At 34.8% G+C, this 26,137-nt stretch overlaps 1 protein-coding gene across 1 annotated transcript in view; it reads right to left on the bottom strand.

Moving 5' to 3' along the window:
* The window catches only part of LOC6033741 (mucin-5AC), a 180,828-nt gene that overhangs the window by 108,956 nt on the left and 45,735 nt on the right, over window positions 1–26,137 (bottom strand). The window lies entirely within an intron of this gene.

The raw sequence follows: 26,137 nt of genomic DNA, 5'->3' as shown, positions 1-26,137 counted from the left end.
CACATGCATAGATGAGTGTTGTTCATTTTCGATTTAACGTACATTAAGCTTAATTCATCTTGCCTAATGGGAGCCGCACACTTCTTGATCATCAACCTGGGAGGCATATTTTCATTAGAGGTTTTCCACTTTTGTTGCACATCACCAGCACCAACCACACAAAAAGAGCCCAGTCCCTCCTGGAAGGGGAAGTGAGTGTGGAAAGTGAATGAATGCACCACACTGCCGGCTTTGTTAGGGAGCAGTGTTGATGAAAAAAGGGGGCTTTTTATTGCAACTTGATTGAACTATAGAGGCACTTGCCGGGGGCTTTAGGTCGAAGGCATTAGTGGCAATTATTGCACGTGTGCGATTTTGTTGCAGGGTTTTAAACGATTGATAGGTATTGATCAATCATTCGAAAAAAAAGCTCATGAGAAATAATTAATGTTTCATCTTAACGTTCCATTTTTAAAAATCATACTATTAGACCAAACCCGAGAAAAACGAGATTTTTAAAATTAATTTTCAATTTTTCAACTTTCAATAATTACATTAATTGAAGGATTCAAATTCCAGAAAGCGGATTAAAACATTCGCAAAACACAAAGATTTAAATAGCAAAAAAAACTGATCAATGTCATTATTTCAAAAACGAACAGTATAATATTTTTTTTAGAATATCTTCACAATATGACAATTCAATGAAAATAAAATTTGTAAATATTCACACTTGATAAGAACAGCAATATCAATGCTTCACAAATAAACAGCAAAAATCAGATAGTAGGGGAAATTCTAGTATGTTTAGCAGGTTAAGTACTCGCTCCTAACTCAATCCAATTTTCAGATTTTCCCTATTTAAACAACTTATTTTGCAAAACTTTTGATAGAAACTTGCTTGCTCACTTCTTATTGAGCTATTTATCCCTCACAGTAAAAAATAATGTAAATTTGGAAGCTGTAATTTTGGAAGGTTGAAGATAACTTCTTTTATGATGTAATTTTACCTCAATTTAGACTGAAAAAGTGACATTACACCAGAAAAGCGGTAAAATTACACATTTCCAGAGGTAAAATTACACCTTTTTTCTGACATAAAAGATGTACCCCTTCCCAGATGTAATATTACCATGATTTTTTTTTTCTGAGCTCGATTTCAGTTGAAAACGCTTTTAATGAGCTGTAAATGAATTTCAAAGTGCTGATATGGCAACATTAGAGGCACGCTGAAATTAGATGCTGTTTCCCTAAGTCTGAATGTTCAAAAAACTTTTTTTTCTGTGCAGCGCAATTTTGTACAACAAAAAACAGCAATTTTGTTTAAAAATCTGTGATAATATTTCAGATGCCAATCATTTTGATTTTAGGTATGCAACATGTGTTTTCAATTCCAGTTTTCAAAAATCAGAGGTTGAAAAGTTATCAGAACTATATATTGATTTTTTTTAAGAAAACATAAAATTATTTAAAGATTTCCAGTTAATAAATTAAGTATAAGCGAAAATCGTTAAAACTTTCTTCAAATATTTTTTTTATTTCAAAAAAAAAATCTCCTGAAAATTGAAAAAACAAAGAAAATTTAATCACAAAATCACACCTTCGATGAAATTTTAAATATTTGTTTCAAAGCATAATTTTCGGTATTTGGTTACAATAAAGTGGTAACATCGTGATGAGATAATATCGTGAACCGCGGAAAAATTGGTAGCCAAGGTGACATTGATAGCATCAAGATTTTTTATCAAAAAAAAAAACAAATAAGAATCAAATACAAACGGAACGGTAAGAAAACAAGCATAGTTTGGTAAAGAAGCTTTCAAAGTATCTTATGAAGTAGTTTTCAACAAATTTATAAAAGCTTCAAAAGTTAGGTAACTATTGTTATTAAAACAATGATAAAAACTTTCAAATTGTAATGATTTTCTCAATAAAAATAAATTCGAATCGGAAAACGGAATGCTTTATCGGATTCTTTGGAAAATTATACACCAAGAACAGTTAAAATAAGTTTAAAATGTTCAGGTTTATAGAAAATCAATACAATAATGTATTAATTTTGAAAATTAATGGAATTTGCTGTTGTTAGTTTAAAAACATTATTTGATCAAATATGTATTTTTTGCGATCAAAAACATCTTACCAACTATTTTTGACGCACCTCCGCGGAATTTTCGGCATTTTTTTTACACGCGATAAAAAAAGTTGTAAGGATGTTTTTGATCGCAAAGAAATGCAGATTTGATCAAGTCAAGTCCTTTAAAGTTCTAGGATCATCTAGACATCCTTACAAATCACTGGAAAAAATAATTGTTTGGATTTGATGAGTTATACCCGAAAACTAACGAGTTGAAATTACCGTTTTTTAAGAGGCAGTTTTTGTAAATATTGCTCGGTTTGTTCTAGAGGTTGCTCCGATTTGGATGAAACTTTCAGCGTTTGTTTGTCTATGTATGAAATTAACTCATGCCAAATATGAACCCTCTACGACAAAGGGAAGTGGGGTAAAACGAGCTTTAAAGTTTGAGGTCCAACAAACCTAAAAAATCTTAAAATTGCTGGCATTTCCGTAAAACTTCATCAATTCCGGATCTTTTAGATGCATACGAAAGGTCTTTTGAAGCCCTTTAAAATGTGCTGTAGACATCCAGGATTGGTTTGACTTTTTCTCATAGCTTTTGCAAATTACTGTTAAAAATGGATTTTTTTTAAAACCCTAATATCTTTTTGCAACAGCCTCCAACACCCATTCTCCTATGGGTCAAAAGTTAGGGAGTTTTATGGACTATGAGACTAAGGTACTAACTTTTTGACCAATCGCAGTTTTTGTCATAGTTACACGATTTTTCTATAACAAACTTTTTACAACGTTTTTTTTTGCCCTGTAGGCTTCCATAGCGGCACTTTTTGGTCTCAATTTTGTCATATTCGGAATCCTCGGAAAATTTTACGTGAGAATAACTTAGGCGTCATCCATAAAGTATGTCACGCTCTAGGGGGGGTCTGAGCAAATGTGACATTGCATGTTATAAGTATAGGAAAAGCGTGACAAAGGGGGGGAGGGGGGGTAAATTTTGGCTGATTTTAGCGTGGCGTACTTTATGGATGAAGCCTTACTCGCCAGCAAAAAAAATCAAGCATAATTTCAATCACTTTGACACTTCAGCTCTAGTTTACTATCAGTGCGCGCACATCAACCTGTAACGCCAACGATTTCCCATCACCCTCAAATGATTGATTTATTACCTACCCCCATTCACCCTTTCAACTTGCCACGTGGCTTAAAGCAAGTAAAAAAAACAGCAACAACTACTATCAGATCACCCACCCACGCACGTCATAATCTAGATTTATGATGAAGTAAATAAGACTTTCCGGTTAGTGCCAGGTACTACCGAAGTGGTGCCCTCTACTCTGATGAGCAAAAAACGGAGCTACTTTTTCCGCTCCGTGCCCTCTCCCCTTCCAATCGCGCAATTATTCATGATCACCAGTAGTTACCGTCGTCGTCGGCGTCGTCAAAGAATTTCCACGCTCCATGCTGAGCGGGAAGGAAAACTCAATTTCCGCTTCTTGCAGAGCTTTTGTACCAAGGCTTGGGGGTTGGGGGGGTTGGAGGTCTAAGCTAGACGAGAAGGTCTGCAAGCTGGTGTGGCCATTGTGCTCATTGAAGCTCGGGCAGAAAGGAATAACACAAATTTTATTGACACTTCTGAGGAGTGTAAAGTGATTATGGAGAATTTTTCCGCCATCCATAAAGTACCGATTCGAGAAGGGGAAGGCAAACAAGGTGGAGTGGTGTGGAGGTTTTGGAAGCTTGTCTGGGTTCAAGGGAAGCTTGCGGAAATTTGGGTCAAGTTTGATTTTGATGGAAGTATGACATCGAGTGGAGCTTTTGAATAATAACATTGGAGAAATTGGAAATAAAACAGTTTATTTGACAAAAAATTAAACAATTTTAAAAATAAGAATTTCTAAAATAAGTAGCAATGGACCACATCTTACACAAATCTTGTAAAATAATAATTGAATAGTTTGCTAATATTTTTTTCTATTTTTGCATTTCCATAAAATTTTCAATAGCAAAAAAAGTCTTCCGACAGTTGTAAATATTGAAACCATCGTCACCATTTCAATAACGTCAACGCCATAGACGAAGACGCCATCCTACAAACGAGAACTGACGAGACCCCAATCGAAAAGTCTAACTTCAGGGGCTTAAAACGACGCGAAGAAAAGAACACCTAATAAAGTACGAGAGATTCGAGCTGTTCTAGACGACGCGACCTGGAGAAAGGTGTGTTTCTGCACAGAATGGAAATCAGAAATTATTTTTCACGCCAAAATGAGCACAAATTTGTTTCGCCAAAATGTATGCTCTCCAGCGTGGGATGGTGGAAAGAACGAACGATCGATCAAACGGTGTGGAATTGAGCTTTTACGAAAGATTTTTACCACTAGAGTGGATTCTAACAATGGTGAGATTTTTAAATGTCGTTTTGAACCTAGCCTTGCATCGGAATCGATCCAAAGTTTGGACCTTCAAACTATTGCGTATGAGTCATGCTCTTCGGGGTTATTTGCTTGTTATTGCTTATCGTGACTAGTCAAAAGACTAATTCACCTAATTTTTTTTTCTTGAATTAAAAAAATAATAATTTCTGTGAATAATATAAAAAATAATAATAAGATCGATTTGGCTGGAAGTACGGAACAATCTTGATTGCATACCAGAAATATTTCCTGCCTATCATGTTAAAAAAAAAAAAAAAAACAGTTCTGATTAAGAAATTTCAAAAGAATTGCGTTATTTTGTGTTGTGTAGTTTCAGATTGTTAAAAAAAACTGTTTAAATAATTAAAAAAATATATTTAAATTTAATTTTTGAAACATAAGGTTTAACAGATAGCTTAATGCATTAATATAGGGGTAATTATCTACCAACTCACACGAAATCGGCAAACGTTGCCCCGACCCCTCTTCGATTTGCGTGAAACTTTGTCCTAAAGGATAACTTTTGTCCCTGATCACGAATCTGAGATCTTTTTTTTTATATATCTCGTGACGGAGGGGCGGTACGAACCCTTCCATTTTTGAACATGCGAAAAAAGACATGTTTTCAATAATTTGCAGCCCGAAATGGTGTTGAGATGGAAATTTGGTGTCGAAGGGACTTTTATGTAAAATTGCAGCCCGAAATGGTGTTTATGTAAAACTGGACGCCCAATTTGATGGCGTACTCGAAATTTCGAAAAAAAAACGTTTTTTTTTTTGTCAAAATAAACACTTCAAAAGGTTAAAAAAAAACACTGCCATTTTCCATTACTCAACTGTAATTTTTTTTGGAACATGTCATTTTAAGGGCAATTTAATCTTTTTTTCGAATCTACACAAAAACGTATTTTTCATCGAAAACAACACTTAAACAAATTTGAAAACTCTGCTTTTTCCGTTGAACGGCCCGAGCGGTTTAGGCTTTCAGGATTTTTGTGATATTTACTTGTAGAGTCAAAACAGATCAGTAAACTTCACTTATTTGTATATTACACTTTTTGAAGATTACATTTTTTTGCGGTAACACTCTCAACTTTTACGCGCACGATCACATCACTCAACTATTTGTTGCTAATTTCATTAAGACCTTCGTCGAGCCAATTCTCTACGTTGAAGCCAGACTTGTCCTCCAGACCTCTTCGCCGAGCCATGCCAGACCCGAACTCCTAAGTCCCGGGCGGACTCTTCACAGCGGCTAAGTCCCGGCGGACTCTTCACAGCGGCTAAGTCCCGGCGGACTGCGGCCTCCACCGCTAAGTCCGGCTGGACTGGGGCCTCTGGTACTGGTGGCTGCTGGCGGGTCCGGCTGGTCTGGGGCTTCTTCAGGATCTGGAACTGGACTGGGCTTGAACTGGCTGGAACTGACTGGAACTAACTGGAACTAATTGGAACTGATTGCCCTCCTCAAGAATTTTGGGGTTTTTATAGTCAGTCCCCGAAAACTCTACTAAATTTTGTTCTACTAAAAGTGGTCCGTTTCGATGAGAAGCATCGATGAACCTCATGAATTAAATTATGCAGACCTCTGCAATTCTTCATGACTTTCCGTATGGTGTAGTGAGTACACCTCAAAATCGGAAGTCATGGGTTCGAACCATTGTCGTGAAACTTTAAATTATGTTATTGGAATATCAAAATTATGTTCCTAAAACATTCTCAAAAATGTTGGTCAATAATGAGAAGGTCGAATTCTCCATTGAACAAACATGCCAATGAATTTGGTTAAGCCACACCCTCAATTTCCCTGTGTAATAACATCGCACATTCATAATTGAAAGCTTAACCATTTTTGATTGCCTAACAATTGGCGAAATTTAATAAAGGGCTTTTCAGGTGAGGATGACTCATGATCCACACCTGTACATAAGCTTAATTATTTGTCGCGCAACGCGAGTCGACGGGTAAAATTATTTATGCTTGCGTAAGCGCGCATGGTCAGAACTGTGGTGAGGTTCGAAAATGGACAAATTTAATGATTTAAATTTGAGGTCGCTGCACCGTTACTCAACTGTATTTTTTTTTTTTTTTGAAAGTTTCATTTTAAGGGAAATTTAATGTACTTTTCGAATCTACATTAACCCAGAAGGGTAATTTTTTTCATTTAGAATATATTTTTTTTTTCATTTTACAGTTTCTTGTTATTTCTAACTTTGCAGGATTATTTTTTGGAGTGTAATAATGTTCTACAATGTTGAAGAGCAGAAAATAACAAAAAAAAATGATACATAAACATGAGGGGTTGGCTTGTAAACATCACGAGTTATCACGATTTTACGAAAAAAAGTTTTGAAAAAAATAGTTTTTGCGTTTCTCTTTCTTTCGTCATCCGTGTCTGTCGCGGGTGACGATGAACGGCTATGATCGACGACGACCAACTTTTTCAAAACATTTTTTCCGTAAAATCGCGATATCTCATGATGATTACAAGCAAACCAATATACAGCAATATATACAGAAATTTTGTCTGTTCTACAACTTTGTAGAACATTATTACACTCTAAAAAATAACCCTGCAAAGTTAAAAAAAACACGAAATTGTTAAATGATAAATTTTGCTCTAAATCAATAAATTACCCTTCTGAGTGATGTAGATTCGAAAAGTACATTAAATTTCCCTTAAAATGAAACGTTCCAACGAATTTTACAGTTGAGTAACGGAAAAGCAGAGTTTTTATTTTTTTTAGTTTTGTTTTCGATGAAAAATACTTTTTTTGAAATTTCGAGTACGCCATCAAATCGGGCGTCCAATTTTACATAAAAGTCCCTTTGACACCAAATTTCCGTCTCATCACCGTTTCAGGCTGCAAAATATTGAAAAACATATCTTTTTTCGCATGTTCAAAAATAGAATGGGTCGTATCACCCCTCCGTCACGAGATATCAAAAAACGGACCTCGGATTCATGATCAGGGACAAAAGTTACCCCTTAGAACAACGTTTCACGCAAACCAAGAGGGTTCGGGTCAACTGCTGTGTGAGTTGGCGGAGAATGACTCATAGTTGTGCTATTGTCAAAATTGTTATCATTTATGAATTCATGAAATACAAATCCTAGAATTTTTCTTCTATTCCAGTCAAAGATCTCAAATTCAAAATTTTTAAAGAGATCAAAAAACCTCTATTTTAACTTAAAGTACAAAAGTAAAAGTATTACAATGAATTGAAGATACAATATTCTTATTTCCAATTTTTTTCAACCCTGATTTAAAAAAAAGTTGACAAAAACTTGCACTGGCCTAAACAACATTTTACAGATTTAATCATGAAACCTGTAAGAAAAATCCGTTAACATTCCAATAAATTGTAGAAATCTTTTAACTTTTTTTGTCACTGGATATTGTCTAACGGGTGTGATATTTTCAGGATTTATTTTTAAATTAAACATTTGGTTTGTTTATCTTTGCACAAGAGCATCACTTTATAGAAGGTTTATTAAACTTAGTTAATGTTTTTTTTTTAATTACGTGTTCATTTTTTCTTTTTTTTTATCTCTGAAAGCCTCTTGATTCATTAACATCCATAATATATCAATAATTCAAAATTCAAAAGATAAAATGCAGCATAGCATTCATTATAAAATGATAAATTTCTGATGCGAACATCAGCCGAAGGAACAAAAGGTCGAATGTGAAAAAAAGTTTAATGTTTCATTTTGTAATATTTTTGTTAGTTTTTATATTCCTTCATACATGATCCGTTTTTTTTTAAGCTTTACCAAAAAATATCTGACATAATTTTGTGATTTTTTTTATTCTACAATACAACTACAATAATATTCATTTAATGTGATATTATTGTGAGTTTTTTTTCATTCCTTTAAAAAGAAACCAATTTTTGAAAATGTTTTAAGGGAAATCATCAAACTTTGAAACTTTTTTTAACATTTTTTTTGTATTCTTTATACATTAAAAAAATTTCTCACCTCAAACCTTTGTTTGTGCAGTTTGTAAGGATTCTAACATTTCTATTTTTTTTTTATTTTATATTTTTGCGACATTTTTCAAACTGTCTTTTTTATCTTATGGATCTCTATTGAGTATTTCTTTAAAAGTTTTAATTTTAATAGTTTTTCTTGTTACATTTTCCATGAATAGCTGGAGGGTGTTGATTTGGCCAATATCTCGGCAACTAATGGTCCAACTTTCAATGTTGTAAATTGAAACATTTGTGAAATTTTATGATCCACAAAACTTTTTTTTTTCAAAAATTCATTGTTCAGCGGAATTTGTTTTGTCCATTTCTCTATGGCTCAAAAGTTGCGGTTTTTTGTCTCTAAAAACATAAGAAAAACCCGATTTAATCCCACCTGGGGTGAGAAAGAGCCTTTCTTACTAAAGAATATAACATAGTAGAACTTCTTTCAATTAATAACATCGACTTTGTTTATTTATAACGTCAGCACAAAAGAAAGTCTTATGATGAAAGCAAAGTATTATGATGATATTATGAGTATTATGAATGATATGATTTCCAAAAGAAATAAAAAACGCAATTTTCACCAAAAGAATATTTTAAATCGAACAATATGTTTGTACGTTTCAAATCAAACAAGCGTTTATACAAACGCGATCATAGCAAGCTTCCCAACAACGCACACCGCGGTTTTGGTTTTCTAGTTTCGGTACGAGCCCTTTTGTGTGACTGTGTTGGTGTTTTGGTTCATCGTACCAGCGCACCAAGACTAGCAAAACCGAGGTACAAGTGAACCGCGTGTGCCGCACGGTGCATGGAAGCTAGCCATTCAGCTTCTACAAAAGTGACAGAGTCAGAGATAGCTATTTTTAACAACCGCACCACTACACACTCAATCGCGAGAACCTTAGGAAGAAAGCCATTGGAGTCGCCAGCATTGAACACTTTGAAAACGATATAAACGATGAAAAGCTTAGAAAGCTCCTATTGAAATCCAATGAACCCTGTTAAATAAACTAACGAAATCACGAAAAAGTCTACATTTAGGCGATTTAAGGAGCGCACGGGAAACAAAATGATTGTAGCCGGATGAATGTCCTATGTCACAAAGGTTTTTGCATAAACATTGGACAGTTATGCAAAAACGGACAGGGCAAAAGAAACCGAAAAGCTACGATATCTTACATATTGAAGGAAACGTCGGTAGACAAGCTACTACAAAATGAGTATCCCGGGCAGACGGTAATTACAAAATTCATGCCATTTCAATAACAGATACTGTTAAAATAACAGAAAATGTTATGAAATCTTCTTGAACAAATCATTTTTGCATAAGGGTTCCATAACAGTTTATGTTATCATAACAATATTCGTTATTGGTCTGATATTGGTTGAAAGCCAAAACAACTTTGGAATAACATTTTTTGTTATGGAAGAATACCGCTTACTGTTATTGGGATGGTCGGATTAGTTGTTAAAATAACAAAAAATAATAACAAAGATTTGTTCGAAGAATAACGCAAAATGTTATTAGTCTGTTATTACAATAACAATCCAATAACAAAAAAATCATAACGACGAATAACAAATTTTGATATAAATAACATAATATGTTATTGGCCTAGTATTTTCAAATATCAAAAAATGTTATTCGCAAGTTATTTCCGTCTGCTCGGGATAAGTCGAGCCACCAAATATATGCGCCAGCATTCTCGCGCCAGTATTCGAAGCTCAACTTGACAACTTGTCGACTTGGCGACGAAGCGTCAAAAATCGATGCAGTGTGTTTTTTTGACGATTTTTCCGATTAAAATTCATGCTGAATCGACATATTTACGAAGATGGAAATGACGTCCTGCCTTAAAGTAAAACCTATACCTTTCTTTAGTAAGAAAGGCAAAAAGCAAATCGTTCTAAAAATTGATCGGGATTGCCGATCGATGTCGAATTTGTTTCAGATGCTCACTCATGGTCTGTACTATGAATGTAGCAAGAAATTTTGAATAAATCAGAAATGAAAAATGTTGGCGAAGGTCACCAGGTGGGCTTTTACCTTTTTTTAGGGATTTTTTTTCTTATGGTAGGTCAATCAAACGGCTCTAACTCCAGAACCATATTATGAATCTGGATGAAAATTTGGGAGGTTGTAGGGCTCGAAAAATGCAATTTTTGAGATAAATAAAAGATATGAAAATGAAAAAATTTGACCATATTTTCATTTGAAAACTGTGTATTTTGTTGAAAAGTCTGGCCGCATCCGAAAACAGATGGATATTTCGAAATTTTCGCGGCAACTCGCCCAGGTTCAGCACACTAGCTTTCATCTGCATTTAGAAAAATCGAAATCGGATATATGGGAGCTGAGAACGGCGCGACACAAAATTTTGCTAAATTTTACCACATATGAACATCACTCGACCTCCACGGAATTTATTTTCTCAAAATTCGAGGGTGTGAGATAGACAAGTTCTGTCAAGGTGAATCGATAGAACGTCGAAAATCGATGCAGTGTGATTTTTTGACGATTTTTCCGATTAAAATTAATGCTGAATCGACATATTTACGAAGATGGAAATGACGTCCTGGCTTAAAGTAAAACCTATACCTTTCTTTAGTAAGAAAGGCAAAAACTTCAAAAAAATAAAAGTTACATGTTTGATGAACTATAGTTTTTGCGAAAAAAAAAAGTTGATTTAAAAATCGGCAAAAAACCAACAACCTACAACCTAAAACATTGAAGAAGACACAAAATCTATCGGATGCGATTGATCAATCATCACTTTTTCTTTAAATACGGCAATGAAACAAAACTTTTAAATGTGTTTGATTTCTAAATGTTTTAAAATGCAATGAATTTCAATGAAAATGTTAGAAAAATGTACGGAATTTCAACAAAAAGTAAATTAATATGTAAGCTCTGCCAAAATTTATGCGAGGCCAACAAGTTTTTAGCAAACGTAACTAAGATTGTAGTTAGGATGAAAACTAACCCATCGATTGTTGGAATTGCCTAAAACAGTCTCTTCGTGAAATAATTTGACCTTTTTGTCTTTCGACCTTTTATCATACATTCAAATGTTACAATTTGAACAAAATGTTATTTTATATCGCATTATTTTCATGATTTTAATTATGAACTAATTTTTAACACATCACACGTTAGAAACACCACATTCTTTTCTAATATAATGGCTATAATGTTAAGAGAGAATTTTAGCATGATATGATGTCCTACCAACAAAAAAAAGCATTTTCCCTCGCCACAATTTGTGTGTGTGTGTCGGATCGCGATTTTCCGCTACAACCGGGCAAAGTTTTTCCGCCCGAGCATAAACTTTCCGACGGTGACACCCGTGGCTTTGGTTCCGCGCTGGCAGCAGGTTCCACGAACGACTGTGACTGACTGGGTCGACGCTGGTTGGTCCCCAAACTGGCTGCGGTGGGCCCTGTTCTGGGTAGTGGCTTATGAAAAATTAGTTCCAGAAGCCAAAGTTGACGCTCCCCCGTCGTGTCATAGCTTGATCCTTGGCACACCACATCGTCGTCGGAGCTTTCCGTACGGGACCGGAACACACGACGACGGTGATGCTGCCGGTTTTTCCTTCCTTCAACCCCCACTGACAGAATGACAGCATGGGATGGTGGGGGATGAATGGAAGCTTCCGCGTGATGGGCTGTGATTACAGTTTGATGGGTTTGTGACATGGGAGCGAATTACAAATTTATGAACCAACCGACCGACCGACCTCTGGCGAAATACACCGCGAAGCACCGTGTGATGAAAGTTTTCTTCTTGTTACGGTCGCACCCCCACACTCCGGCAATTATGTGTGGGAAATTGCTTCCGAAACAAGGTTTTTATCATGTTGTTAAAGATTGGAGCGAGTTTTGTGGGGGAATTTTTGGTGACACGTAAATTGGATTGTTAATAAATGTTTTGCGAATGAAATTTCACATTTAGTCTTGTTTAATAATAAATAATAGGCAATTTTAACTTTTTTTTATTTGTTTTTTTTTATCAATTTGGATATTTTTTTTTAACGGTGCAACGGTGCTTTCGCACCAAAATTGTTGTTACAGATATTTTAGAATTTTCTGAAACTACGAGAATAATCGATATAATACTGTCTACTAAGTGATTAACAACAAAATTTTCCTATTTTTTCAATCAGATTGTTGCATGATTGGGTCCGTAAGTTTGTCAATTTTGTAGTAAGAAGATAACAACTTCCTGAGTTTCTGTGCACCCATCAATTAAATATATCTTTATTGAACTTTCATATAATAATTACATTTCTTTTACATGTTAAGTGGTATGCCTAAGCTCTTCATCTTTGTTGTTGAATCAAAATACACCGAAAACAATTTCCACAAAGCTTGGAAAACAGAAATAAATTAGGGGGCATGTTCGGATAGCCGTATATTTTGTGATTGAACCAAACAACAGATAAATAAAAAAATGATGAAAACAAGAATCTTTGAGACTGGTATACAATGAACATCAAGCCAAACTTTATGCTCTGGATTTAATATAATATATTGTTTTTTTTTAATTATTTTTATTATCTATTTTTAAGAAACTCATAACTCTGAATCACATTGAATAGTGAATTATGATTGATTTGAATTCAAAGCACAGCAAACTACACAAAAAATCCAATTTAAAATGGTTTAAGCTATTTAAAACTGATGTCAATGTACAGATTGTAGTTCATATTATCACCAGTTAAGGGAAATAAACTAGTTCTATGATTACAAGCTTCAAACCCCGTTCTAACGATAACGATTTTCAAACGTTTTCATAGTAACCCGCAAAGCAATCAATCTAATAAATACTATTTATCATATGGTAATAGTATTTTTAACTGCATTTTTATATTTTTTAGCTGTTATTTCTATCTTATTTTACTTTTTTTTAATTGATAATTTCCGACGAGAAATAAAACATTTTTTTAAACATTTTTGCTTACGTGTTTAATTTCTCGTCGAAAGATATCAATTAAAACCAAAAAAGTTTTATGTTACTAACATTTCGTAAGAAGCAGTGGTTTTCAACCAATTTCAATCCATCCCCCCTTTGCCAACTCCGAGGAACTTCAATCCGTTCAACGATTTGGCATAATAGCACTTTTTGTCAAAATACAGTTTTCATATGATAATCCAAATAGTTACCTTAACACTAAAACTACCAAGCGCTGAAAACTTGTTTTTTTTATATAGAACCAACCTAGTTTTCCGCGCACTTGGTAGTTTACACTATTTGTTTTAACAACAATTTTTCATCATCACTAAATCACTAACACTATTTGTTTTAACAACAGTGCCTAAATAGCTTCAAATAGTAAAAATACAATATTGTGGAAATAATAAACTGTTTCATTAAAACAAAAACAAAATCGCAAAAAAATGGAGCTGAAGCATTGCTCAGATAAGTTTTGCTTAGTTTTTGATCATTGAATTTGTATTTTGTTTTAAGCATTTAAAGGTGCAATTGATGTAATATGCAATACATTTTTGACATTTTTACACACTTATGTTATAAATATGTTTTAATTATGGATTGAATGTTTTTTAATAACTTAAATATTTTACATTCTCTTGATTTTCAAATATCAGTAATCAAGTTTTTACATTTTTGCGCAAAAAGTTTCTACGGTACCCCTTCCCCACTACAAACAGAATCCAAAATTGTAAATAGAATTTATGCTTCAATTAAAAAATAAATAAGAACATGTTTTAAAATCATTGGACAAACCCAATTAACTAACATATTTATTTAACATTTGAAAAATATTTAAAATTAGGTACGAAAATATTGAACTCTAAATTTTAATAAAAACACATAGTTTTGATTATAATTTCAATTTTATTACAAGCAAAAAATCTTCTTTTATAGGCATTTCATTGCATTCCATCGGTAACCTCTTACAGAAAGAATACCGGTGACATCAATATACAAGTTCGTCAAAATTTAGATAATTTAGTTCTTTACTAATATTGATTATTCATAAACTTAATTGTTGTTTTTAAGCGATCTGTTTTTGAAAGGAACCTGAAAAAAAGTTTTCTTAATAACGTTAAATGGAATTCAAATTCTCAGCATAACTCACAACGAATAATTGCAAACAGCTCGCACGATTTCTCTTCCTACACCCGCCCCCTAACAAAGTGCTCCCAATTCCGTGACGGTAAACGCCAGAACGTGACAGGTGCCCCGTTAGGTAAACAACCTAACTGTCGGTCGATGACGTATATGTGGATCGCTTGATGCCGCGGGCTTGTTTGTCTCTCCCTGGCTGTTTGTGTGGCCATATTCACCCCCTAAGCATCGCACCGGAGTCGTCCCATTACTTTGCTATTATCATCCAAAAACCAACAAACGGCAAATCGACGATCGTCACGATGATAATGATGGGCGATGTGGTAAGTGTTTGTTTGCAGAAGAAAATTTATACATTTTACCTCAACCGTATCATCAAACTTTTTTGCTGTCTAAAGGAAAACAAAATATCGAAAAGAAAGGTGGAGGTGGTTGGGGAAAATTATACCGATTTTCTCATTTGCAGGTGGAAGTGCGTCCGTGTCCGGGGGATGCAATTTTGGGCTGTTGGCCGGGGCCACATCACACTGCTGGAACTGACTGGATGATTGGATTGGAGGTGGGAAATGGAAACTCCCCGAGTCCGAAAAGAGCAACGCCCCACCAGCGGAAATTTCGAAAAGAGACCTACTTATCCGATCATGGCCGTGGCATTGAACTTATGGATAAATCACAAAATGAGCCGATTTGGTTTTGATCACCACCGTGATGATGGCATCCAGCGTGGTAGGCAAGGTTTTTGGATATCAATCAATTTGATATGAAAAATAAATATTTTGTACTTTGCACGTTCAACGAGTAAAGCTTCGTCCATGTCAGAATAATTTAGAATTTCTTTCTTCTCCCCCTATCGATTGTCAAAATGACATGTAACCAACTTTAAGGGTAACTTTTTTTCTGCTGCACTTTTTAAATATTTTTTTAGTGAAATACAATGTTTATTTAAAAAACCAAAAATCACGTGGATTCCTTTTTCAGAAATTCATTCCCCTTTCCCTTTATAGGACTTTTTTCAAACAAAAAATGTGTATGTAGCGTGGAAAATAGGGTGTCCAAAAAAAAACGCGATGATACGGAAAGCTTTGGGTTCATTCGGGTTTCGATTGGTTTTGTTTCAGGAACAATGTTTTCATACAACGAAAAATTCCCAAAAATCATTTAGAACTTGTGATTTGCGATTTACTGAAAAATGGTAAATTTTTTATAGAAAATATCAAATTTTGTTCTAAGACATTAAAAAATGCTTTCAAATTACCCAGTATTTCATTTCAACAATAAACAATAATGTTCTGTGCTCATATTAATCCAGTAAGTCATATCGTTTTTATTGGCAACATGTTAAAGATAAGATTTTTTTTATGCTTATATTTTTATACCTCATTTCATTGATTTGATAACGTGACGTAAGCTCCATTTAGAAGAGAAGCATTTTATCAACATTTTATACTAACTGCATTACAAAAAAAATATGATTTTTTTTTTGTAAAAAGCGGGGTTTAGCAATATTTTGGGCAAATGATCAACATGATTTTCTACTAAATGGTGCTTACTTCACATAGTATTTTTTTTGGATTTTGCATGCCAAACAAAGATTTAGGTAAGTGCTAAAATAAAGTTTTCTCAAGAAATTTTGAAAATTATCCATTTTTATTTAACTAAAATGACTGTTTCTTGGCACCGAAGTGCCGTTTTTTATTGGTTTTAAGAGAGAAATTCTTTTAAGAACCTAACGCAAAAAGAATAATATTTTTTTTGAAAATTGTTGTTTTGTTTTATTGAGCGAGTTGTGGCGCTATAACCACGGCAAATAGTGTCCAGGGCATTCGTGGAAATACAATGTCCCATCCCAGAGGGTCCCGGAGTACCAAACCTTCTTAGCATGGTGCTCCCAACGAATACAACCAAATCTCGGAGCGTATGGTGGTGTGTCCCCACGCTTCTTCCTCCCCTGTCGATTCAGAATTGTGTTGTTGTTCGAACACTCTGTGCTCAAACTCAACCCAATTACGAGTCATCTCTGCGATACGGCTTTACGCAGTAGGCCTGGCCGCTTTAACGCTTGTGATGTTTCAATGCATTCCGATGCAATGGCGCACTACAAATGTTAATAAATGACAAGAAGAGTGCTAGGCGTCATCTAACCTAAGGCACTCTCCAGGATCCCTTCGAAAGATTGGCTGCGCTAGGGTCTGATTAGATTAGATTAGATTAGAAAATTGTTGTTTTGTTTTATTATTTAAAAAAAATGAAAAAATGAAATTTATGACTTCCTGGATCAATTTGAATAAATAGTTTTATTGGTGTGATTCCTAGCTATGATTTGAAGTGAAAATGAGGGCAATTCGAACGCATTTGTCAATGTCTCAGAATAAAATATGATATTTTGCATGAACACTAAAATATTTTTAGTAATTTTTTGTGATTTTGTTATTATATAAAAACTTGTCGAAATTCGGGTGAGCTCGAAGGTTTCCGCAACATCACTTTTTTGGACACACTAGTAGACAATCCCCAAACCTCTCCCCCTGAAGTTTCCACGTGATTTATGGATGGTCCCTTAGGAAATCTTTTTTTTTAATTTGTTTGTTAGGAAATGGTAATTTTGTTACACTTTTTTGCTAGATTTCTAAAGCTGGATTTTGAAAGTAACAATATTTGATTAATTGCCTATGAGACAGTGTTATTTAAAATTCTTCGTTATTTTTTTAACTTACAAATAATATTTGGGCCTTATTACATAAAATTTAAATTAAATTGCTACCATGATACTGAGACTAATTTTAATAAAATGGAGTTAAAGTTCAATTTCTCCAACATGATATCTACGATTTCGCATATCGATTTCGCATTTTCTCCAATTTTATCAATTTTCTTATATACAAAATGGAAATCAAGATTAACTTTTATTTCTTTTTAACTCTGAAAATCAAACCAGTAGTCTCCGCGAAATTTTCAATTGAATAAAATAGTGCTAATCAGATGATACTAAGAAAACTTAAATATAAAGAGACCGTATCTCAGCAACCAGCAGTCCGATCAACAAAGTCATTAAATAAAGATTTTTTTTCAGCTTATCAAAAATATTATTTGCTTGGGGTAATTTTGTTTCACGCAGTTTTTTTGAAATTGCAAAGAAAAACATTTGAAAAAATACCTAAAAATGCCTTTAACATGTTTGAATGCATATTTGATGATGAACTATATTTAGCAATTCCTGGACCACTCCGATGCCATGATACCCATTTCCAGTTTGAGCTCAGTTTGCCATCAATGTATGATGCTCTGACAAACAAACATACAAGTCCCGATTAGATCCCGATAAGGTTATTGATATTCAAAATGAAGGTTTAACTTTGGTTTTTTGCTAACATCAGTATTCCTGCAAATTACATATTTTTTAACGATTTTTGTTGCACGTACTTTATAGATGTCCCAAAAAATTAAAATGAGTTTTTTTTTACATTTTCCCACTTCTCGGGATAAGCTCATACGACCCAGCTCCCCACGTCGAACGGAGTGCATCTGATTTGTGCCGAGATTCGAGTCCGATAAACGGTACATTCCGAAAATAGGTTTTCCATTTTGCGTTTCATTGGGTGTGCGATTATTTGTTGTTGTTGTGTGATTGATCGGGGTGTGTGTGCCGTTTTTTGTTTGCCCCCCTCTCTCCAAAACGGCTCGTCAAAGCTCGTCTTGTTCCGGCCCTGAAATCGGAGTCGACCCGGTAGTATCCGTCCGCAGCATCTTTCGGAAGTGCTTCATGTGTTGATTGAACACAGAGCTTTGATTAAACAAGCCTCACTTTCACTCAAGCACACAGCTCACGCCGAAAACACTTACTCAAGTGGATGTTATCCCTTCGGATTGGGACTGGCCAATTTTGAGATTAGAAACACATCTCGTTCGATTTTCAATTGCCGTCGAAATTGGGTGCACCCCACGATAATCGGTGGGTTTTGGTACTTTTGAGATGATTGTGATCACCACGGGATTTACAAGCTCACTCAAGACTGTTTAAATGAAAGTTTTGAGATACTTTTAAGATTTAAAGATAAAGTTTCTCAACATCACGTTCACGAATCAATGTTCAAACTTCTAATTTTAACTTTCAACTACCGAAGAAAAACCACTTTCCCTAACATGCCACAGAAGATGCGTAATTGCGTGCAAGTAACAGGAAAGAAAAAGTTTGTTTTCCTTTCCAAATGTCCCCATTTTGTGGCGAAGACATGTTTGAATTTGCATAATTACACCTGTTAGATAATTAAAGAAAAGTTGCTCTCCATATCGACCAGACGGACAGCAATTTCCAAAGTGGCAGCAGTACTGTCTGTCTACAACGCAACCAGGGGAAAGATCTACGCAGGTGAGATGGAAAACTGCCTCACATTGATTAAAGACCACCAGGTGATGGAAAAAGTAGTACAGTTGAGTACACGTGTGTGTAGCGGTTTCTTATCAAGTTTGTTGTGCTTATGGTTAGTGTTGGTGTTCAGGGGAAATCACAATACAATAAAGGTCAACGTTGAAAGCGTAAAAATGCTCAGTATCTTTGTGGATTATACAACAACATAAAATATTGATCAACGCATGCCTTTCAATAAGAGCATAAAAGATTTATTTAATGAACAGGAACTTTGTAGACACAATAGCTTTATCAAATAAAATAATTATTTTACATTTGATTGTCTATTTAAACCGCCCTACAATATTTTTTATTTCACTTAGGCCGTTGCAAATTTTTGCAAATAAGTTTATGTCCCTCGACTCTGACCAACGTCGAGGAGGGGGGGGGGGCAAAAAAAAAAGTATAAAAATTGAAATTACGAGCCATGGTTTCAACATTTTAATGAATAAGTGTTTTAAAATGCATTATTCACCTGTCCAGTTGTTTGCCATCATAAGTTTCCAAAATATCTAAGTAGGGGAAATATACCCATTTTAATCACTCTAAGCCGTTCGACCCATTCTCATCACTTTTCCGCTATTAAATCCGCCGTTTTCCGCTATTAAATCAACATTTTCGGATGTATCAACAATGGAGAGTTGCTTGCTCACTTTTATTTGAGCTATTTATTACTTTGGAACAGTCAAAAACACTTTATGAAAGCTGTAATTCATGATCAAAGTGCTAATAGGCCGAAAATAGAAATAGGCTGGAAAAGGGTATAGTTCCCCTATTGACAAAAAAAAATATTTTTTGCGAAAAATAAAATGTTTGCGGTGCTGTGCTTTGGAATTTCTTAAAAATTCAAAACATTTTTAAACAAGGCCAAACATGCTAAATATGATTATCAATGCAGAAAAATGCATTTTAGATTGTTTTCAGTTGATTGGACTTCTATTTTCATGGAAATTTTGAAGTTTTTTGGACAAATATTTTTTTTTGCCCCCTGAATTTTCAGACCAATTATGAAGGGGGGGGGGGGGTTCGACATAAACTTTGAAAAATATTTGCAACGGCCTTATTATCACCAAATTAAAAAAAATAATAATTTTACAAAAATGCCATCCTTGAAATTATACGGTAAAGTATTTTTAGCCAAGCCATGATTTTTTTTAACAAAAATAGGGATTTTTGGAAACTATCTAAAGTAACTCTTTAAAATCCAAAAATCAATTTTGAATGTCAAATAAAAAAATCAAATGGTACTTTTATTTATTTCTTTTTTATAAATTGCACCGTTGTCGAGTTAAAACCATTTTTATGTTAAAATTTTCAAAAAAAAATGTCTTTTTTTATTTGTTTGCTCTCTGAAAAAAATTTACAAGCTGAAAAAAATCTCCACAGTTTTGTTGTTTTGGGCATTGTAAATACGACCTTGGTTGCTGTGTTACGACCTTGAATTAAATATTTTTTTTAAAAGGTTGCGAAAATTTCACACGAGTTGCACATAGTAACTTGTGTGACGACGACATTTTGACATCAAGAATCGAATCAACAGTTTTAAATATATCATCGGTTCAGAATTTAGGGCCGAATGTATACTTTATTCGGCACTTTGAAAAACTTATGATTTGTAATTTCAATTCTTTGCTAGGCGTATCTCAGCAACCAACGGATAAAAAAATGCCAAAAAAAAGAGAATTTTCTCAGTCCGTATTTTTTTTTAATGGACGAAACAATTGTGCAATCAACCAAATCATCACAAAAGTACTTTTTGACGCAAAATAATATTTCAATAATTTAAAAAAAAAAAATTATTCGGTAAAGTTTCAATTTTTTCTAAAAATCTATTTTTTTGAAAATTTTGAAAACTCAACACGTAGCCTTAGGTATTCTGGACAAAATTCCTTAGTGTTTCTCTCAGCTTGCTATTTTTGCATATTGAATATTTCTGCGCACATAGGCAGTTAAGTTTTTCTAAAACAAGTCTTTGTGATAAAAAAATAGTTTAGTTGCTGATTTTCAATAGCATTTTTCTATAGAAAGTCCTCAAATGCTGATTTGTACTTGTATCTTGATTTTCTGATTAATTTTGTGATTTCGGCAAATTGTAGGTTATGAGAGGAGCTTTTTAGAATAAAAACGTTACTTAATCCACCCTTAGGTAGTTGGTGCCTTCCTCACATTTAGAGGGTAATGCTATCCAAAATAGATACACATGGGCGGACCTTTTAGTGTTCTATAAACTTGATTCATTATTCATACCATCAGATCGGGTAGTCAGATCTTCATAATTCAGGACATTTATGTGCTTATAACTTTTGATAGGGTTGTCAGATCTGCAATCTATTGAACTCGTTGGAAAGGTCTTTTGAGTACCTATCCAACGACAGGTCGCATGATAGATCGAGACAACGTTTTGTGCTTAAAACTTTTGATAGGTTTGTCAGATCTGCAATCTATTGAACTTATTAGAAAGGTCTTTTGATTACCTATCGAACGATAAGTCGCATGGTAGATCCGAACAACGTTTTCATCGATATATATGGGATCCGCCCTCTAACAAGTTAAAGTATAACACTTAAGTGCTTATAACTTTTGATTGGGTCGTCAGATCTTCAATCTTTTTAACTCGTTGAAAAGGTCTTTTGAATACATTCTTCCGGACTTTTGTTAAAATCGTTTTATTAGCATAACTTTTGAAGTACTTAACCAAACTTAACAATTTTTGATAGCGACTTAAGGGACCCCAAGACGGATCGAATGAAACCAAAACGGCCAACATCGGTTCAGCCAGTGCCGAGATAATCCAGTGCATTTTTTTATCAACATCACCGTCATTCGTTGAGGGGTCATACATATTTTTTTCATGATTCGATGATTCGAAGTTTCGATTACCCGAAGTGATTTTTTTCCGAGACCTTCGGATAATCGAGTTTTGCCTGTATATTTGAGATTACCATTCGTGATAAATCTCTCTTCAACCAAAACGTTCACCACAAACATTAAACACATGTTTACAACCAAAATATGATAAAACATGATATGTTAACACCTCGCACAACACTAAGTTGAGAGGGGGTGCTTAGTGGGTCAAGCTGAACAAACACCCCCTTAACATTGCGTAGCGATAAAAGACGGTGGTGATTGCGGGCGGAAAGGGTGGCAATTTCGAAACACTTTCATTCGGTGTGCGCTTTTTCCGGAGCATGAAAAATTGCGTCTGCTGAAAAGGAAAGTTTGCGCGCAGTGGATTATCGCGCGTGGCAGCACTACCGAAAATTAAGCGCTTTTTTTGGCATCAAGTTGTTGTACCGAGCAGCAGTGATTTAAACGGGCGATGGTCAGTGATTTTTTTTTCTTTGCTTTTCTCACCTTTTTTGATTTCATGATGATGAACTGTTTGGGAGGGTAAAATGATGCCAAATAACACGGTCCAGATTGTGGTGGCATTGATTTCGCAGCGCAAACAGCTATTAGATTGTGATGCTGGGTGGGTTTTTCTTTATATTTAAGGCAACTTTCCACCCCTCCGACAACAACCAGACAAAAAGTGCCTAAATTTTGGCGTGGCTGGCAGCAGCAGAGTAATGAGGAAATTTTGCAGAAAGTCGATTGAACTCTTCGAGTTTGTTCACTTAGGAAAGTGTTGCACTTTGTGATTATGACTGCCAATTTCATGTAAAAGGTAGTGTTGACACCTACGAGATGAGAGTTTGAAGTAACATCCGCAGAAACTTTCAAAAAAAGTCCTGAGATATGAATTGCAAGAAGGAGTTGATGGTCAATGTTTTATCTAATTAAAAAATATAAATCTGTCTAAATTATTTTGTCTCAAGATAAAATATTTCAACTATACATAAATTAAATTAAGGTAATCTGTATAATAGCCATTCTCCCCGATGATAACACAGCTGTTTCAACCTGTGTATTATTCAATCGGCACAAAATGGCCAATAATCAAGCTCTCCACACTCAATCTGCTTTGCTGGTTTGGCCAATTAGACAGGAATGATTCAATTTAAATGAACATTTGGAGGCTAATTTGATCAATTTGTTTAACAAGCAAAACAAATTTATTCACTCCATTATAATGATTGCCTGGGATGCATTCATTTGATGTGTTTTGAAGAGTCTCGTTGCAGAATCGAGAAAATACTAATCTTCTTACAGAATTACGCCTTAATAACCGTTCCCAAGTTAAAAAAGAATCGTATAAATTCTATTTAACTTCTCATGCAGAGCTCAACATAAATGCTCTTTCCGCAGAAAAATTTCCGTCATTTGCAGCGAATATTTATGAGAACTTCATGCCGCGCAAAAATAGCCCGGATAGTGTCATTTATAATATTCATAACTTGTGTAACCCTTCAGAAAAACGCAAATACCATAAGTCGAAGCAGCACCAGCAGCAGCAAAAAAATAAAGAACTAACAAAAAACCAGTAGACAGATCATATTGCATGTGTCCAGTCCTCGCGTGGACGTGGAAAAGCTGGGAGGAAAATAGTTCTGGAATCCCACTCAGTCACTGACACTGCCACACGTGTCTCTTCCCCTAAAAAAGCTCACTCCAACCGAGAGGGATCATATGGCACCACCACTGTGTGTCTGTGTGTCAGTGTGTGTGAGGGAAAATGGTTTTTCACTGGAAAACATATTTGCTTCGCGTCCATCATCCCCGTAACGGGTTGGTCAGTGGACATGTGTGGTATATTCGGTGTGTGCCCTTTTCCTGGAACTGGACTGCCGCGGACACTGCACGGGCAGAGAGTTCGGTCAGTGTTGGCAGGTAAAATGGTGAGGATGATGAATTCTTGGAATTTTTCCACTAAAATGTCATTGAAATTGGTTCGAACGCGAGTGCCGTGCAAAATTGGTGCAGAATTTTGTTGAGTTGGAATCGAAATCAAACACGTTTGAACGATTTAAAAAGCTGGTATTTGATTGTAAAATATGAATTCCCTGATTCAATCGGTTAGCGTTGAATGCAGTGATTCAGTTCGTTCTGTTGATTCCAGGAAAGCAAACAAGTAAGGCTTTGTTTTTTTTTTCAGTGCCATGTCAATCGAATTCCAATAAATGTGTGGTACATATTTCGAGGTAATTAATGGTTACAACTTGTTTGACGAAAATGAGAATATGGTTCCATCTTTTCAAACAGGATTCCTGTTTGTTTTTTTTTTTTTTTTTTTTGGGACAGGAATATTATGGTGTGACTTCCTGTTTCCTGTTACAATTTTTTCTTTGAGTTATTTGTTCCGGGTCCCTGTTTGAAAATCAGAGTTTTTTTTCTGGTTCTTGAAACTACGGAATTAAACCGTTAACGGTGCACATTAACCAGAGACAAATGCTCTGAGATTTTTGTCACAAACAATATCTTAATATCTTTAGGGAGCGGCCTGACTGGTTACGGTGTTCGCTTTGTAAGCGAATGATTCTGGGTTCGATTCCCATCTGCTCCCAACGAGAAAGTTAAGAACACACAAATTTAAAATGATGAATATGAACGAAAAATCAAAGTCGCTCGAGGCGGGGTTCGATCCTCCGTCCTTTGGATTGGTAAGCAAAAATGCTAACCACTAGGCCATGACGACTTGGTGAGCGTAGACTGGAATTAGGAATACTGTTACAGAGAGCGAGTTGTGGCGCTTATAACCACGGCAAATAGTGTCTAGGGCATTCGTGGAAATACAATGTCCCATCCCAGAGGGTCCCGGAGTACCAAACCTTCTTAGCATGGTGCTCCCAACGAATACAACCAAATCTCGGAGCGTATGGTGGTGTGTCCCCACGCTTCTTCCTCCCCTGTCGATTCAGAATTGTGTTGTTGTTCGAACACTCAGTGCTCAAACTCAACCCAATTACGAGTCATCTCTGCGATACGGCTTTACGCAGTAGGCCTGGCCGCTTTAACGCTTGTGATGTTTCAATGCATTCTAATGCAATGGCGCACTACAAATGTTAATAAATGACAATAAGAGTGCTAGGCGTCATCTAACCTAAGGCACTCTCCAGGATCCCTTCGAAAGATTGGCTGCGCTAGGGTCTGATTAGATTAGATTAGACAAACAATATCTTAATATCTTTAGAAAAACATGCACCTTGATTTTTTTAAAAATATTAAGACATGGTCGAATGGTTTTTTTTTCTCTTTGTAGAGTGGATCATAATCTATTATCGGGGGCCTTGGAGCAACTTTTTTTGATTTTTTTTATTGATTTTATAGGAGATTTCTTCGAAGAAAATAATAAACATTTATAGAAACTTGTTTATTTTTGTCAAATATTTCATCAATATGCAATGAAACACTCCAGAAAACATATTTTGTCAAAATTGGAACACCATCAAAAAGTTTCCAAACCTAACTTTCAAAGTTTTATAACTTTCTTTGAATTATCCCAATAGACTGCAGTAAAATAAAAACTGAAAAACAATAAAAAAGTTAAAAAAATGAATTTGCGAACCATGATTTCAACATTTGAATGAAAAAAGTGTTTTAAAATGCATGTTACACCTGTCCAGTAGTTTGCAATCAATAGTTTCAAAAATATCTAAGTATTGACGAAAATATTATTTTTTGCGGAAAAAACAAAATTTGCTATGCTGTGCATTGGAATTCCATAAAAAATCAGTTTTCAGTTGATTTGACTTATATTTTCATTAAAATTTTGAAGTTTTTTGACAAAATACCTTTTGCCCCTTGATTTTTCGGACCAATTTTGAAATGAGGGGGGGCGACATAAACTGTGAAAAATATTTGTAACGGCCTTACTGAGTAATTTCGCAATTTTTTTAAGCTTCAGAATTTCGAAATGCCGAAACCAAATGGACCAGAATTTCGACATCAAAAATGCATGGAAAAATTTTCATCTAAATAAAAAAGTTATTTCTTACTGATTGTGAAAACGAAGAAAAGGCAGAAATGCTTCTGACTTAAAATAGATTTATTGAAACTATGTTTCTTTTTTATAGATTTTTTATTCATCGATTTCACGCATCAAAAATGAGGCAATTTAGATTTTTTCAGCACGAGTCGTACATTTATCCAACGAGGTTCACCGAGTTGGATAAATACGACGAGTGCTGAAAACAAAAACCAAGTTTTGCAACGAGTTCCATGCAACATTTTTTGCAATTTCGAAAAACACCCATTGAGTGAAGTTATAAGTTGAATGTTAATGTATTTTGTCAATAAATCGTTTA

The sequence above is a fragment of the Culex quinquefasciatus genome, chromosome 2 (assembly GCF_015732765.1).
Source record: "Culex quinquefasciatus strain JHB chromosome 2, VPISU_Cqui_1.0_pri_paternal, whole genome shotgun sequence".
NCBI classification, from domain to species: domain Eukaryota; kingdom Metazoa; phylum Arthropoda; class Insecta; order Diptera; family Culicidae; genus Culex; species Culex quinquefasciatus.
The sequence above is the reverse complement of the archived record's forward strand: the minus strand, read 5'-3'. Positions and strand labels throughout refer to the sequence as shown.